The sequence below is a fragment of the Salvia splendens genome, chromosome 4 (genome assembly GCF_004379255.2).
Source record: "Salvia splendens isolate huo1 chromosome 4, SspV2, whole genome shotgun sequence".
Classification (NCBI taxonomy): domain Eukaryota; kingdom Viridiplantae; phylum Streptophyta; class Magnoliopsida; order Lamiales; family Lamiaceae; genus Salvia; species Salvia splendens.
Genome location: NC_056035.1, coordinates 1,836,128 through 1,855,616, shown reverse-complemented (window position 1 = coordinate 1,855,616; position 19,489 = coordinate 1,836,128). Strand labels below are relative to the sequence as shown.

General features: G+C 32.6%; 1 pseudogene; it reads left to right on the top strand.

Annotated features, from left to right (window-relative positions):
• Positions 1–311: 311 nt before the first annotated feature.
• Positions 312–16,788, top strand: LOC121799971 (annotated as a pseudogene).
• The last annotated feature ends 2,701 nt before the right edge of the window (positions 16,789–19,489 follow it).

Below are 19,489 nucleotides of genomic sequence, written 5' to 3'. Positions count from 1 at the left end.
ATTTCAAGTTGCTTTCCAACAAATTAATTCGTCAAAAAATGATTATTTTTTCTGTTTTCTCTCCATTTATTTTCATAATTATAGTACTACTTTTTTTCAGGCATGAAATCGATAAAGAATTTTTAGCTTTTCAAATAAGATATGTAAATATTCTTAATTAGGTTGGACAATAAGTCTACCTTACAGCTTGAAAATTTTCAAACTTATAACCTTAGAAAAGAGTTAGAAAATCTTCAAGAAATATGTTCATTTTCCAACATCAAATATTCAAAATTAGAAACCATATACCTTGTTCTTCATTTTACAAAAAAATGGGCTCAAAAACCCAAAAACATCATCTAATCAACTTGTCCAATTTGAAAGAGGAAAAGTGGGAATCTGTGAAAATCCAAGTAAGGCAAGCATTGGAAGAATTCGGTTGCTTCGAAGCTATATATGATCATATCCATCTTCATCTCCAAAAATCAGTTCTTGATGGATTGAAACAACTGTTTGATCTTCCATTACCAGTCAAATTATGCAACAAAGCACAAAGGCCTTACCACGGCTATGTTGGACAAATTCCGAGCCTCCCGCTCAACGAAAGTTTGGGGATCGAAGACGTGATGTCTTTCACTAACCTCATGTGGCCCGAAGGCAATCCATCTTTCAAGTACAAGCTCATCATGTTTCACTAGTAGAATGATACGCGTAATCAGTGGCTGATGCAGAATAAATATTGATAGAAGGTCTTCTAATACTATTTTTCTTACGTACTAAAAATACTATAGAAAAATTGGTAGAATTAGACAAAGGTATGCTTGTGACATTATTTTTTCAATTGAATTTGTGTATTCTATTGTTACCGGTGATACTATGCAATCCTATAGAGAGAAATTGGTAGAATTAGACAAAATTGTGAGGAAGCTGGTGTTGGAAAGCCTTCAACTAGGGAAATACATGGATGATCACCTGAACTCGACCAACTACGTTGTTCGAGTTCAGAAGTATGATAACCCTCCAAACCATGAGGCCGGTCAACCGGGATTATTACCTCATACAGACAAGAACATTGTCACCATATTGCAACAGCTTAATCAGGTCTCAGGATTGCAAAAATTGGATCACTGCACAACCAACTTCTCCCTATTCCTGCTCTGTCTTTGTTGGAATCTCTTTCCATGTAAGTCCTTCACTTATTCTTGACTTTGACTTTCTTTCTTTCTTTCTCGGTTAGTTGCGAATTAACCATATTAATGAATCAAATCTATGAATCAAAATAGAGAATGGCCTAAAATTAAGTGGAAAAAAATGCTTATAATGAAAAAAGGGGCCTAAAAATGATTAAATTAAATGATGGAAATGACATCGTTTTGAGTCACATGTAAGACATTTTTTTTGTAGAATCGAGATTTATCCACGTTGGAAAATCCAGCTTCCACGTCACCACCGATTTCATCAAAAATTTGTTTCGTGGGACAATTGCGAATCTTAGTAAAATTATAAATCAATTCGCAAGATTTGAAAGTTATGAGGTTATCCAGAAGTTAAAGCAAACAAAAGTTTAACGATAATTTATTCAATCTGGTCAACTACATATTGGATTTGATTAATTGCATACATGATTGAATTAATTTGCAGGCATGGACAAACGGCCGATTGCATTCTCCCCTTCACAGAGTGACGATGACCGGGGACAAAGCTCGATACTCGATCGGATTATTTTCTGTTCCGAAAGAGGGGAGCATAATTAAATCCCCAGAGGAGATGGTGGATGAAGAGCACCCATTACTCTATAAACCCTATGATCATCACAAGTTTATTGAAATTACTAGCTTAGAGGCTTCTCCAATTCTCTCAAGGATTATTATGGAGCCTAAACTCTACATAGTGATAGTCTTGAACAAATTTATGATAGTCAATTTATCTATATATATATATATATATGGTTTTGATCCATACAAAAGCATTCTTAATACAAAAATGCAGAACCAAGCATACAAAAGTAATTTTTAGGTCATTGTAAGCTTATTTTTACGTCATTATAGTAAGGATGACATGAAATGATCTTAACATGACCTCAAATCCAAAGTTTATAATATGACCTAAAACTGCTTTACAATGACCCTCCGTGTTTTTGTTTAATTATTGACCATTGGATTGTCAAATCTCATGGTCAGGATTTGGTCTGGATTTTGTATTGAGATCAAGTTTTGTATTGATCATTTTCCTATATATATATATATATATAGGGATGTATTCATTTCCTTTTCCTATATTTCCTTCTTTTTCCTTCTTAATATCAGCCATTAGATTAGAGAAATGGACGGTCAAGATCAACATTGGGTAATTAATCCCGTGTTGCATTATTTGTCCTATTTTGTGCATTATGAGGGTACAATAGTAATCTAATAATGGCCGGAAACCGCTACGAATAATGCACCACATGGTCACGAGTAATGCATATAATTGCCTATATAATGCACAATATGTGAACTGCAATGCATACGAACAAGATGTGCTGTGTTATGATGTTTGACACACGTTTCTTGTTTCCCCTAAGGGTTTAATAAGCTTAGGGGCTAGGGTATAGTACGTAGACATGTATGTAATCTTCACATGGTAACGAGTAATGGATATAATTGACTATATAATGCACAATTTGTGAACTGCAATGCATACGAACAAGATGTACTGTGTTATGATGTTTGACACACGTTTCTTGTTTCCCCTAAGGCTTTTTAATAAGCTTAGGGGCTAGGGTATAGTACGTACGCATTAATTACAAATTATAAAACGATACGAATAATTCACCAAATTGTCACGAGTAATGGATGTTATTAACTATATAATGCACAATATGTGAACTGCAATGCATACGAATAAGATGTACCATGTTATGATGTTTGACACACGTTTCTTGTTTCCCCTAAGGGTTTAATAAGCTTAGGGGCTAGGGTATAGTACGTAGACATTACTAAATGCACGTATGTAATCTTCAATCCGTTGATTAACCCATATACATAATACCTCTAATAATGCATAATATACTGAGATAATGATAATTAACAGCTACATAATGCACTACCTAAACTAAATAATGCACATACGTATATTCCAATAACAACAATTTGTTAGTAATGTCTACGTACTATACCCTAGCCCCTAAGCTTATTAAACCCTTAGGGGAAACAAGAAACGTGTGTCAAACATCATAACATGGTACATCTTATTCGTATGCATTGCAGTTCACATATTGTGCATTATATAGTTAATAACATCCATTACTCGTGACAATTTGGTGAATTATTCGTATCGTTTTATAATTTGTTATTAATGCGTACGTACTATACCCTAGCCCCTAAGCTTATTAAACCCTTAGGGGAAACAAGAAACGTGTGTCAAACATCATAGCACAACACATCTTGTTCGTATGCATTGCAGTTTACAAATTGTGCATTATATAGTCAATTATATCCATTACTCGTTACCATGTGAAGATTACATACGTGTCTACGTACTATACCCTAGCCCCTAAGCTTATTAAACCCTTAGGGGAAACAAGAAACGTGGGTCAAACATCATAACACAACACATCTTGTTCGTATGCATTGCAGTTCACATATTGTGCATTATATAGTCAATTATATGCATTACTCGTGACCATGTGGTGCATTATTCGCAGATACCAAAATGTGGCAGTTACTTTTCCGTCAAATGTCAATAATAACCCTGTAATGCATACAACCACCTTCTATAATGCAACACGGAACCAGTTTTATAGAATCAATCTGATCCGTTGATGCCTTAGATCTAACGCGTAATATTAAGAAGGAAAAATGATCTAAGATGTGAAAAGGAGAATAACGCTCCCCTATATATATGCGCGCGCGCGTTAATTTATTATTCATAATTTGTAAAAATATTGCTAATAGTTCATATGCTAGCTCATCAGAGCTTGTATGATGTAATGCAATCAATAATGATTCCTTATTTATCACGTGATCAGCTTGGACTTTCTATATATTGTTTGGAGATAAAAAAACATTTTATCAAGTGGTTGTAGTGGCTCTTGGGCTTGGTTCAAAATCAAATGGGCCTTGGGTTTAGATTTTTATAGACATGCTGTTGGATTAGGTTTGGGCTTATGATCTAGAAATTTATACATCAACTGATAATTTTCTTCAACAATCTTTTTACTACTCCCTTCGTCCCCTAAATTTTGTCATAGTTTGACCGGGCACAAGTTTTAAGAAATATAATAGAAAGTAGATTGAAAAAGTTGGTAAGACGTGGATCCTACTTTTAAAATATTAGTTTTATAATAAAATGTGAGTGAGAATAAGTTAGTGGAAAATAGGGTTCACTACCAAAAATGGTAAAAAGTGAAATGTAACAAATTTTGTGGGACGGACGGAAATGGAATAATGTGAAAATTTCAGGGAAGGGGGGAGTAACATTTTTTTGTCTAATGCATATGTATAATTCATAAGCCGAGCTAACTATATTTTGCATCTGTATAAAGATAAATTAACAATCAATTTATTCTGAAATTTATAGTGAACAATGCATAATAGTATATGACTATATGGGAACAAGTTCTCAATTCAAATAAAGTATTATTATATATGGGAATTAATACAAAAGGAACAAAAGAAATCGCAACTAAAATGTTGATAGCTCTTTAATTCTTTTCATTTATCCAATTTTCTTTAATTTCTTGGGAGTGGAGATGGAGAATAAGCGCGGCCACATTTTACAGTCTCGCACTTGCTCACACATTCATAAACCTTGGTCACATCTGAAATATAATAAGATAAACTAAATTAGCATAATAGACCTTCAATTCATTACTAAATATAAGCACAAATATCGAGGATAAAAATATATAATAGGGTAAATTGCCGGAAAAATAATAAAATTTGATCAAATTCAGGTATGTCCTGAAATTTTAGAATTTAATTGAAAAAACATAAAGTTTAGATTTGTTTGTAATTATCCTACATTGAAACAATCTGCTCCGCTTCCCTATGTGCATATGTCGTTGATATGTTTCATCAAAACAACTCGTACTATTTTCTTTAAGATTAAATTACATCATGTAATTCCTCTACACTTATGGTTTCTCTACACTTAGCACCAGACACTAGTTCAACAATAAAATTCCATGTGCGATGTATGCAAAAAATTCCAAACCCTATAATTTTTCACTGGTTTTTATAACATGGGACATACCAAACTTCGTGCTTTGTTTTAAATTTTTTTAGACAAGTAAAAAAATTAATACAGTTAAGGGATGGACAATAGCAAGAGCATATGTATATACAAGATGCAATTAAGTGGTACATACTATCACCAAATTTGGCACATTGATCAATTGCACAACTATAATAGCAGTAAGCCTGGTTTGAAGCATTAGACTCTCTATCAAGGACACATTTGGCTAAACATTATGCAGCACAAACAGTTTTGTTTGGTTTAAAAGCACAACCAAAAATACATTTGGCAAAGCATTTCTTGAAGCTACCATCTGTTGCACTTGCTTGCCCTGCAAATACTAACATCAATACAAAGCACCACAATTGTAGCTTTGCTTTGATACATATTGAATAAATTGTGATATTCTTTTTGTATATATTTAGTCTTGGATTGATGATTTGCATAGGCTTATTTTCTCCATTTATATAGAGGTAAAAATAAGGTGCATTTATGTTTAAAAGTTATGATTAACTTATCTTGATTGGGATGGATAGGAGAGTATTTAATAAGAACTAAATTACTTTCTTGTATATATGAAAATATGCAATTAATATTTTGTTAGAATTCTTGTATAATTATTTTCTTGTGTAATACCCCCTCCGTCGCAACTAAGTTAAGTCGTATTCCTTTTTGAGATATACCAACTAAATTGAGTCATTTCCTTTTATGATAAAAAACAAAACATCCAATCAATTTTACTTTATTCCATTATCTACTTCACTCTCTCTTTATCTCTCCTATTTCACTCATTCTCTCCTACTTTTCAACACAATTTCTTAATCTATATGTCCAAAAATTTTGTACTCCAACTTAGTTGGGACGGAGGAGTAAGAGTTTTTAAAAAATAATTTAAATTAAAAGAATTTTGCGAAATTAATTAATGTATTAAGATATTGTATAGAAGAGACGAAAGTGTTCGGTTTTAATTTGTTAACGCCTATTATTTTTTCATCTAGACAAAATAATCTTGCAATAATATATTTGTACATAACATAAGCATCATTTTATTCGAGATTAAATTTGGATCATACATTTACAGATTTATTGGTCAAGACTCATAGTTAGTTGGGTTAGATCTGCAGTGGGTCATGGCTTATGGGCTTGGTTGAAAATCAAATGGGCCTTGGGTTTGGATTTCTATAGATGTGCTGTTGGGTTAGTTTAAGGCTTGTGAATAATTTATATACTACGTAGAATATTCTATTATTTTATACAACAAATATTTTCTTCAATATCTTTTTGATAACATTTTTTATCCCTGACGGAAATATATATTGTACAGAAGACATAATTGAATTTTGCGTCTATATAAAAAAAATTTAACTGTAATATTTTCTAAAAATCTTGCTTCATAAATATAAGGACTTCGAGGATAATATAATTTTAAATGTGAAATTGATAAAGATTGAGACAGAAAAAAAAAGTGATTGAAATACTGTTAATAGAGAATGCGGCTTAATACATAAGAGAGAAAAACTTACATAAAATGAAAATAGACTAATTTTATAGAATGAACTAAAATAGAAAAAAGAATACTAGTTTTATGAGATAAATTTAGTACATATATAACTATAATGCAGAAGAAACATAAGATATCACAATTAAAATTTTGATGGAAAATAAAATAAAATAAAATGTTATTGACTTATAGCTCTATAATTCTTTCAATTTTTTCGTTAATTTCATGAGATTGGAAGAGAAGCGTAACAAGGCTCACACACTGACACACCCACCAACTTTCGTCACATCCGCAAAATATTAATATAAGATTAACTGAATTAGCATAATGTATTTTCATCTCAAAACAAAATGACAAATATTGATGATAACATCATTACTATATGCATTGGCAAACTGCTAGAAAAAATATATTCCCGCCCACGAAAAATAGACAAGTTTTGCTATTTTGATCCGTCCACAAAAAATAGACAAAGTTCAAAAAGGAAAGTTTTCATCCAATACTAACCTTACACGTCATATTAAATGTGAACCCCACAAGTCACAACGCACTAACACTCATTCCACTACCTTTCCCTCTCCCTCTCTTACTTTTTCATATCTCTCTGTTACTTTAGCAATTATACATTAAAACTCGTGCCGTTCTTGTCTATTTTTCGTTGACGGAGAGAGTAAGATTTAATCAAATTATGTTTCATCCCGGTATTTTGAAAATTAGGGAGAAAAAACACAAAATTTGTCATTGTTGGCAATAATTTCACATCCAAAAAAATAGATCGCCTACACGTAATGTTTTTCAATCAAACAACTCTATACATAATGACATCTTCTAATTCACCGGCAGTGATGTCTACGTATAATTGATGCGTAGCATATTTCCTATACTTTTCCCCCCGTAGACTAAACATTTCTATGTTAATTGTAACTCACTAAGTCGTGTTTCGAGTGTAATTTTGAGTGTTAGAAGCTGGAAGTGCGTCAGAAAGGTACAACTGAGAAGGCAGAGGAATCACCCGATCGGGTGAATTTCCAGGCTTTGAACACCCGGCCGGGTGGAATGGTTTGTGCATGACGGAGTCCAGAAGAGGAGGAATTGATGTCACCCGGCCGGGTGAATTTGTTGAGTTAATATTCCACCCGGCCGGGTAAGGTCGAGAAGGCATTGCAAAGTCCAGCAAGGGTCGAAGTTCTGTCACCCGGCCGGGTGATTTTTCAGTTTCAAAATACACCCGGTCGGGTGTTTCAAATTTAACTGCAAATTGATAGTTACTGTAGCAGTTGGGCTTTAAAGAAGAAAAGGGGGCCGGCGGTTTAGAGAAAAGGAGACGGTTTTTGACAGAGGAGATTAGAGAGAAAAAACAGAGAGAAAGGAGGAGAGGAAGAAGAGAAGGAAGGCATTCCGGCCATTATTCCGACCATCTATTCCCGAATCCCGACTCCACTCGACGAGAGCAACACACCTATGGTTTTGTTTCTACATTCTACCATGTGTATAGGCTAAGCTCTCTATGTTGCTCCAAGTTGTAATCTAGGCTTGTATATTTGTTTTAACACCTTGAATCGTACATTTGATACCAACAATGTGTTTGATAATTAAAATGCTACGTTTTTGGCTAATGATGTAGTGTTGTTAAATCTTAACTAGCGTCTCTTTAACATAGCTTAGGATTGATCGTTTGTTGGTATGCTATCGATTTAGAACTGTTCAGGGGATAAATTGATAGTGGATTAGGTAAGTAATTATAGTAGACGACGTTTGTTCCCGCGCATCCGCAGGAATTAAATGTCGTTGAAAGTTGGTTCATGGAACAAGTGTTCAGCTGACTGTGAACTATACGTCGTAGACATGTTCAGTGCACGCGATTAGGTTGATAATTATAATCCCGTCGTATGTTTCGTTGTAAATGGTGTAAAACAACGCAAGCTTAGAGAGCAACTTGGAGTGACTTGTCTTTCTCGTGTTAAAAATCTCATTTCAGTAGCTTAAGTTAGTTAACCATCTCAAAATCAAAACAAAATCTTTATATGCTTTGTGTAGTCATATTAAGTGTAAGCAATCTCGCCTCCCTGTGGATCGACACTTGAAATACTACTACGATACTGTATTCTTGCAGTAGTGTAGTATTATTAGAGTTAAAATAATTGAACTTGATAATCTTTATACTTTGATTAAGAACTCTAAAATATCGCATCAATAATCTCTCACCAGCCATATCAAATATTCCATTTGTCCCATAAAACTAAACTATTTTTTGTCATTTTTGCATGTCCATTAAAATTAGATCACATTTATAAATTATAATAACTTTTCTATTAATAATAATGAGGATCCCACTTTTTTTTCTCTCTTCTATCTTGTTTTGATAATTGCGCATTAAACTCTTGCATTTCAAAACTATCTCTTCTATCTTATTTTGACAATTGCACATTAAACTCTTGCATTTCAAAACTACTTATTTTTATACTATAAGGACGTGTTTGGTTTATTGATTACCTCCGGTTAGAGAAAAGTAATTTTACCGGAACAATGTATTTCAAGTGTTTGGTTTGCAAAATATCCTAAAGTGCAGCCCGTGTTATTAATCTATGGCCTGTCTCGAACCGTGAGATTTCCACTGTTTAGGCAGGCTAGAGATGTATCTCCCACCTCCCCGTGCGATGATAGAGCAGGTTAGTGGAGGTAAAATTTCTCCCTCCCATTATTATCCCTCTCTCTCTACTTCTCTCTCTTCTCTCTACTTCCTCTATCCTCTCGGCTCTCATCTCCTATAAAATCTGAGCCATTTTTTTTCAAAATTCTTTTCTTTGTAAGATTGTTCTTGGATTGGAGTGATTTTCCAGAGATTTCAATTGGATCAATGTTTGAGGCGATGATGGTAACTAAACATGATCCGAGCCTCTTTCTTTTCAATATTTTATTTTGATTTGCATGTCTTCAATCCATATATCTTTTGTAAAGAAAAATTATGTTACTTTATTTTATAAATTTTGATGTGTTGTGTATCTTGTCTGCAAAAAAAATATGTTCTTCAATGCAGTTCGTCATTAGTTTGTGTTGAATTCTTCAAATTTTGGTGTTGGGTTTTGTTGCTTTTTAATTGTTTTTATTCGTCATAGTAAAATTAATTGTTCTTGCTCAAAACTTTTGGTGTTGGGTTCGTAGTTTGCAAGCTGTTCCTTTTTTCTCAAAAATTATGGATTCAATGATTTTGTCATATGGTTCATCTTCACAATTTCATTGATTTTCACATCAAATATGGACCGTTTGATTATTAACATAAGTTTTCTTTAATCAATGATAAATATGATTAAACTTGATAAAATTAACTACTATATTCTTAAATAATAAACAAATTAATTACTGATTTAGTTAATAATCCAGAAATATGCATGGTAATCTTTAAATAAGTTTTTTTTCTGTAAGGATATTTCTGTAATTTCTTATCTTACCTATAAAACAAATTTGTGAAATATCTTAATCAACCAAACAACATTATAAAAATTCTATCTTGACGTTGTCTTACTGGTGGCGAAAAACTAGTATCTTCGAATAACTATCTTATATATCCTATGAATGAAACCAAACGACTCCTAAGCTTATTCGCTTCATATGCATACATACAAAATATTATAATTAAATATTTAGTCTACAAAACTGAAATAGACTAATTTTTTCGACGTATGACAAAAATGTTAGGAATGGAGCGAGTAAAAGTACATATAAATAACAAGAGCATACCATCATCAAATTTGGCACATAGATCAATATTCACAACCAAAATTGCAGAATATTGTTTCTTTAATTTTGATTGATAAATTTCTGCTTTTATTTGTTAATATATTATACTCCATCCATCCCACAAAAGATGTCACACTTGTGGAACGGCACGGGATTTTATGAGGTTTTTTTTTTGTGTGTTAGATGAAGAGAGAAAATATAATTTTTATATTAATGTGAGAGAGAACTTTTTCCAAAAATGAAAATGTGACATTTTTTATGGGACAAACTAAAAAGGAAAGTGTGACATCTATTATGGGACGAGGGGAGTACTAGTATATCTTTAACTCTCAAAATGAGTGTGATAAAACATGGCTATAATTTTAAAGTCTTGTTCAAATATTTATTGAAAGATTCATTACGTCTGGATCGATCATTATTTCTCACTTTAATTCATTATTTAATAATCAAGATTAATTAATAGTTGGGTTAGATCTGCAGTTGGGTTAGTTTAGGGCTTATGAATGATTTATTCAACATTCATCACTTCATTTTATCGTTATGAATCTCAAAGAAATAGTAGACTACTTAATCATATCAATATTCTACAGATCAACTAAATATTTCTTGCAAAATATTTTTAACAGTAACATCTCTTTTCTCCCTATGGATATAATTAATTATCCATAAACTGATAAACATGATTAAATTTTGCAACTATATAAAAATAAATTAACAATTATTTCCTTATGAAATTTATATTAAACCATGCAAATGTTTATTATATAAGGGAATTAATAAAAAGGAACAAAGATATCACAACTAAACTGTTGATAGCTCTCTAATTCTTTTTCATTTATCTAATTTTCTTTAATTTATTGGGAGTGGAGATGGAGATGGAGATGGAGGAGAAAAGCGGCCACATTTTCCCGTCTCGCAATTGGTCACACATTCATCAACCTTTGTCACATCTGAAATATAATAAGATCAACTGAATTAGCATAATATACCTTCAATTCGTTACTAAATATAAGCACAAATATTGATGATAATAATATATAATAGTGTAAATTGCCGGAAAAATAATAAAATTTGGTTAAATTCTAGCCCGTCCTGAAATTTTTCTGACTGGGTTTTATATCATGGGACATACCAAATTTCGTGATTTGTTTTGAAATTTTTTTCAAGACAGCAAAAAAAAGACTACAGTTGGGATGGACAGTAGAAACATACTATGTATGTACAAGATGCTAGTAATAATTAAGTGGTACATACCATCACCAAATTTGCTTTGCTTTGATACATAATGAATAAATTGTGATATTCTTTGTGTAAATATTTAGTGTTGGATTGATGATTTGCATAGGCTTATTTTCTTCATTTATATAGAGGAAAAATAAGGTGCATTTATGTTAAAAAGTTATGATTAACTTGTATTGATTGGGATGGATAGGAGTGAATTTAATAAAAAACTACTTATATACGAATCGATTTATTATTAGTAAATTTGTTATTAGAATTAATTTTGCATTGAATGAAAAGGTAGGATCAAAGAAATTCTAACTGCAAATTAAAATAATTTATTATCGATCAATCACCCTGAAGTCTCACCCTCGATCTTAATATAAAGTGAGTGGATTAACCAAGACCCTTGATTATTATGGTTGTTTAATTGGTTAAAGGAATCTTATGTAATGATGGGATTTGTGATTAATTTACAGGGATATTTGAGGAAATTTAAAGGATACAAAATATAAGATGTGATTCATTAATTAATACATCCGCTTTAGTTAGAAATTACTTTTACCTAATATCTCAAATTCAACCATAAGGTGTTATCATAAATTTATATTTGGGCAAATTTCTCATAGTTTGATTTTCTTCAAAATGAGTATTTCATTATTGTAATAAAATACTCATTACATTCTATGTTATTCGCATTTTTCATTTTAGATCGTAAATTTGAGATAGATTTTTTAGTGTAATTAAATTAGTATATTTGTAATAAGAGATTACTTAATATATAAGAGAATTAATTATTGAAAACACCATATTTTTTTATATTAATAATAACAAATCTCGTACAATGCACTCCAAAGGGACTACATATATATAAAAAATTCTATTTATTCCCTCAAAGCATTTATTAATAAGAAAAAGGCGGGCCGTTACAAAATACAGATCAATAAAACCCCAGTGACAACTGCGACTGTGGCGTCAACACGAAAAGTGTGAAGATTGTCTTCAAGGCTGCATAGACGATGCCGAACAAACTTTTCTGCATTTCAACTTGCAAAGAGACATGATAAGTTTATCGATGCAGCCTTGAAGACAATCTTCACACGTATCTGCATTTGTAACAGAAATTATAATTAGGAAAACTATCAACATAACTAATAACAAACCTCCAAACCCTAACTTGCACTTCATCTCTAATCTTGTTTTTGTATGTGTAGAAATATTTTGGTTGGATTGTCACACTTGCGAAAATTGTTTCGAGAGCCGGTATATAGTGGTTAGAAATCTATAAAATTGATTTTTAAATATTTAATAGTGGGTGTCGTACATTGCAAATGTGCATGCAATCGAGAACTTTTATAATTACAATTGACTAATAGTACATGTTAAAAGATGTATGGATGGTTAGGTGGAAACTTTACTTTATAGTAATCTATTTATACAATTGTACGTGCCTCATTTTTTAATAATTAATGTTACTTTATGTATATAAATTTTGGTTGTATATAATAATAAAGTATAGTACTAATCTAGATATCAACGCTTAAGACCAATGGTCCAAATAAAAAGAAAGAACCAACGGTTCAAAATGATTTCTTTTTAACTTACGAAAAATGGTTATTTAATTATATATATATTGCTAATTGAATATGCCTATAAAAAATGGAAAAAGGTTAGTGTATTTTTTCTTCTTGCTTTTAGATGTGAATGAAATGAGCAATGGCGGCAAGTGGTTTTATTGAAAATGTTCAAAAAAAAATTCAATTTTTTAAGGATATCAAATTATTGAAGATTGGAGGATTAGGAAGAGCTTAAATCGGAAACTCAAGTTTGGGTTTAGGGTTTTCACTAGAGATCCAAAGACTCCAACAATATTTATAGAGCTAAGTATAATTTATTACTCTCTCCGTCCCGGACTACTCGCACATTTCCTTTTCGGCACGGAGATTAAGGAATGAGTGTATAGCAAAGTCAACAATTGCGGCTGTAGGTGATAATTTTTACTAAAAATGGAAAGAGTGCAAATAACTTGGGACGCCCAGAAAGGAAATAAGTGCAAGTAGTCCGGGACGGAGGGAGTACTAAACAAATAAATCGGATCAAATCAAATACACAAAACCACGGAAATAAATGAAAGAAAATCACTGAATATTACTTAGTAACATATAGATTCTCTAACTCACGTCATGCATAAATAAGTACATTGTACATATATCTTTCTTTTACAAATCAATCAATCATTCAATTGCAAATGAAATGGCTATTCTTATGCAGAATAAATTGATGATTCCTGATTAAAATGGAAGCAGGAATATTCTAAGTAACCACATAGTATAGATTGATACTCTTCAAAAAAACCACAAGTATAAGGTAACCCCGAGCAATAGCTGATTCAGGTGGGGTCGGATTGCACCGCTGGTCCGTTTGTGCTTAAAAACTTGACTAACCCCAGTGTTTGGAAGCCCTACAAATGTGATTTCAAATATTCTATATTTTAGAACTAATCACAGTTGAACAAAAAAATAAATTTATTTCAGAATATATATAACTTGTTGATATTTCATATTTCTAATATTTATGATCGAGATCAACATTTTTTTCTACTTTTCACAATTTTCACACAATGATCAAAATCAAAACTGATGTAGCACAAAATCACAACATTGTGCATATACCAGTGTCGTTTTAATCAACACTATTTTGTCCAATTAAATCAACACCGCTTTATCTAAAACAACATCGTTTTATTGTCACATCTTATTTGAATTTGTCATATTGTTTTCGATTTTGATCGTTGTAAGATAACTGCAAGTACCCCACAATGAAAGTTGTGATTTAAATGATAATTATTCTAAATTATAAACATACCAACAATTAAAATAATAAAAAAAACGAAATGGGAATGGGAAAGGGATAAACCTGAACCAAACATAGAAGGAATGCACTTTTGTGCATTACATTTTATTTCACAGGGTTTACTAATTATCTTATCTTTACAGTGATCTTTACACCTTGAATGACACAAATTTTCGGCTAAATTTTTTGCAGACATTGCCAAAATAATGACAGTTATGAACAAAAGCTTTGAAGATTTCTGCTCCATTTTCCGATTAATTTTTTCTTTTCTGTTTCTGATGGTTTTGTTTGTCCAAACACTATATATAGAATTGTAGTATGTTTTAGAAAAATCTCGCAAGAAAAATCCAGTTTTTAAATTATTTTAACTAGATAATTTTATTACTAAAATTTCTCCAACGATTTACAATAATATATCACGTCGGAAATCCAATCAGTTTAATATAATATCACATTTAGTTCTTATATTATCATTATTCAATCTCTCTGCTAAATATTGCCACTATTATATTCATCAAATCATTATATAAATTATACTATCAAATTATCAATAATTTTATGTCCAAACATAAAATACCATAGCATCGAATAAAAAGTCCGGTGGCCAGGCATATTGACACGTGTATCGAACCGATCACAATTACAAAAAAAGTGAGATAAAAAGGAGAGAGAAATGGTAATTTCTGCAAATTTAATTAGTTAGACATAAGGCAATTCTAAAATAAACGATTGAAAAATAAGAAGAAAAGGAATGGACACATTGGGCCGTAGCTGATTTCTTTACTAATCTCTATTAGAAAATGATTTTTATAATTTGACCGTAATTAATAGTACGGTTTTTATACGGATTGTGGCCTTAAACAATTTTTCACTCTTTAACCGGGCTGAAGCCCATTAATCTCAGCCCGGCGGAAGGTGAGCTTGCAGTTAAGAAGCTTCCAGAAGTTTCTGCAAAGTATATATATTCATATAAATATACTTCTATCATTTAATTATTAATCGTACCATGAAGTGCGTGCAGTGGGTTATGGGTAGGTGATGATTAATTTACTTAGCCGTTTCTTCCTTGTTTTATACTCCCTCCGTCCCGCACTACTCGCACTTATTTCCTTTTTGGGCGTCCCAAGTTACTTGCACTCTTTCCATTTTTAGTAAAAAATTTCACCTACAGCCGTCATTTTTGACTTTCCTATACACTCATTCCTTAATCTCCGAGCCAAAAAGGAAATGAGCGAGTAGCCCGGGACGGAGGGAGTATTTACACAGCCACAGCCACAGCCACCGCCACCGCCACCGCCACCCATTTCTTCACATTCACTCAAACCAACATTTTGGTACATAATAAAATAGTACTCCCTCCGTCCCCAAAGAATATGCACTTTGAGTTCAGCATGAGTTTTAATGCAAAATTGGTAAACTAAGAGAATGTAGAGGAAAAAAAGTAAAGAGTAAATGTCATTTGTGGTCCTAAACATATAGCGATTTTACGATTTTTGTCCAAAACATTATCTTTTGAATTATTGCATCCCAAACAAATGAAAACGGACTGAATTTGGTCCATTTTGGACGGTCCGTTAAAAATTTGACAGTCAACGCCAATTAACTCATTTTTTAGTGAATTAACAATTTTAACTCAATAATGTGTTCTACATATTTGGTCCTAAATATATTACCTTTATTTATTCACCATCACCATCCACAGAAAACGGCCCCCAATCAACATATATTCGTCACTAGAGATGTAGTGAAGGCTGCCAATGTCATGAACAAATGCTCCAATTTAATCATGATATGGCTTGACTTTATCCTCATCGTGGCTCTGCACTTCTACCCCTCAAATGCTCTCAATTTCATTTCCTCAACACCATTGTCGTCTAGATCAAGAACCTCTATCCAACACTTTTACACTCTAGCATCCAACATCATTTTTCCCCTTTACCCCCTCCGCCATACCTGCCGCCACCTCTGACGCCGACTTCTTCCCTAGCCTCCAGCAAACCCAAGCCGTCGCCGAATTCCATCAATTCGTTCCACAAATGCCGCCACCACGTCAGATTCGTCTGCTCCGCGACGACGAGAATGTAGGCGACGAGGTTGTAGGGGCGGGCTACATACTCGGCAGTGGAAAAGGTGTTGAGCCAGCGCCGCGTTTGCTTTTGCGGCTTGTGGATCTCCGCCACCCACTTCCCCAGTCTTGCTGCCGGACGTCACTGTGGATTGGGGCCTTTTTTGGGGATGGAGGGGATGAGATGATGGATGAACAAAGACAATATGTTTAGGACCAAATAGGTAGAATATATTATTGTGTTAAAATTGTTAATCCCGTCAAAATTAAGTTAATTGGCGTTGACGGTCGAATTTTTGACGGAACCGTCCAAAATGAACCAAATCTAAACCATTTTCATACGTTCGGGACGAAATAATTCAAAAGACAATGTTGTGGACAAAAATCGTAAATTTGTCATATGTTTAGGACCACAAATGACCTTTACTCAAAAGTAAATAAAGTATTGTTAATGGATAATAAGTCCCACCTTATTAGAGAGAAACAAATTTCCAAAATTAGAAAGTGCATATTCTTGTGGGACGGACTAAAAAGGAAAGAGTGCATATTCTAAGGGACTACTAAACAATAATGAAAAAACTAAAACTACCATCAGTGACGAAGCCAGAAATTTTTTATTGGGGGTCCAAATACTTTTATTGATGACTAAATATCATAAGAAAAAAATTTATTTTTTTTCATTTATTTAATGATTAAATCTTACGATATTTACTTGTTAATTTTTTATTAATCTTTAATAAGAGAAGTTTGAGATGAAATTGAATGATGATTATAAAGAAATGAATAAAGATTATGGAGTATATTCTTAGACTAAAATTTATTAATATTATATGGAGTAAAATATTTTCATATTTAAAGAGTATATTGAAGTCTAAACATATTTAATTTATCAACTATGCAATTACTGTTTAAAATAATCAAATGTTGTAAAGTGACACAAATAATAAACATTAAAATTAAATAAATTAGTAGATGTGGATGTGTAAAAAGTAAGAATCTTATGAATGATAAAAATTATAAGTAAAAAGATTTTTCAAAGTGGCCAACATGAAAATTTATAAAATGAACAGAATATATAAATGGAAAATTTTGAAATAAACATAATATAAAGTGAAAAAGTCAATAGAATTAGCTTAAGTGGTGTCTATAAAAAAACTAAGTGAAGAAAGTATATCTAGAATTTTGTAAAAAGAAAACATCAACTGTGAGAGTATATTAACCAACTGCGCTGGAACACTTTTTAGTGTATTGTTAAAGCATAATATCTAATAATGGTTACGATAGCTGGGGGCCCAGTGGCGCCCCAGGCCGCAGTGTGGCTTCGTCCATGTTTACCAATCCCACCATGGGTCCACGAGTGCCATTGGAATTCGATAGGGTTGACTGACCCCACCAACAGACCATGAATCCCAATGAAATTGGGCAAAGCTTCCACCAACCTCACAAAAATTGGGATTTGGATCATCTACGGTGCACAGCACTGCTGTGCACCTAATAAAATAATTTTTTAATAATAAAAAAAAAATATTTTTTTAATGTGTTGTGAGGTGCACAGCAGTGCTGTGCACCGTAGAGGATCCAAATCCCAAAAATTGTCTACGATGCACATGAAATGATGGACCTAGCAAACCAAATTCGTAATGACGTCAGCCTCGATACAGAACGAGACACACGTGTCTAGAGGATACACCGAAACTATGATAGGAACTAAAATAAATAACTTGTACAACTCGACAATTAATGGACAAAGCTCAATTAATTAACTGGCTTGGGTAATTAAGAGTGTAATAAGCATGTACAACGAGAGGCGTTTTGAAAATGCATAATCGCACTATAAAAAGGGGTGCCCTCAATAAATGGTTCAATAGGTTAATATAAATTGGCATTATAAGCCCAGCTGATTAAATTATACTTCGTCGAAACGCAGCAACCACAACACCAATGCTCAATTATGCATAGGCTGGTGGTAGAGTCGATCCCACACAAATCCAAGAAATTTCAGAATATGGGTTTAAATTTGCTGACCTTTCGAGATAAGGGATTCAATTCGCTAACCTTTCGAAATATGGGTCCGAGACATGCGAATTTTTCGGAATAAGGGTTTTACCCCTTTTTATATTTATTCTCTTAATTTTTCTTATTATTTCCCTTTCAATAATTATATATTTACTAAACTATCCTTTAACTCATCTCTCAAAAATTTCATTTTACCTCCCTCCAAACTAGATTGATGTCAGATCATGTTAGTACTCTAAGATCAGGGACTCGTTAGTTATTGAAGGTTCTCAGTTACCACTTAAGTGGTCTGTTTACATTACCACTTAAGTTTGCATTCTGTTGTATCATTACCACTTAAGTTTTATGGTAAATGATGAGGCTGATTGAGCTCTACTCCTCCTTTATTTTTTTCGGACTGTTGATATTGCTAAAGTTTGATTTAAAGAAACTTTGTGCTATCTGCTTTGTTAAATATTTCAACTCCGTGACAGATGGAAGAAGGAAATGTATCAAGCAGTTTGACTTCTGCTGCAGCTTTTGTGGAAGGGGGAATTCAGGAAGCATGCGATGATGCTTGCAGTATATGTCTTGAAGCCTTTTGTGATAGTGACCCTTCTACGGTTTGTACAAACTACTGTCTATTAACGGCTGAGGATTGAAACTGACCTATACTTAATTGATTATTTTTTTCTGCTTCAGCTGACTACTTGCAAGCACGAGTTTCATTTTCAGTGCATTCTTGAGCTCTACTGTATCATAATGGAGTGGTCTGTTTGCATTCTCAGTTCTTGTCACATGGATTAAGGAACTGAGATTAAAGGATAGTTTAGTAAATCTATTATTATTGGAAGGGAAATAATAAGAAAAATGAAGAGAATAAATATAAAAAGGTGTAAAACCCTTATTCCGAAAAATTC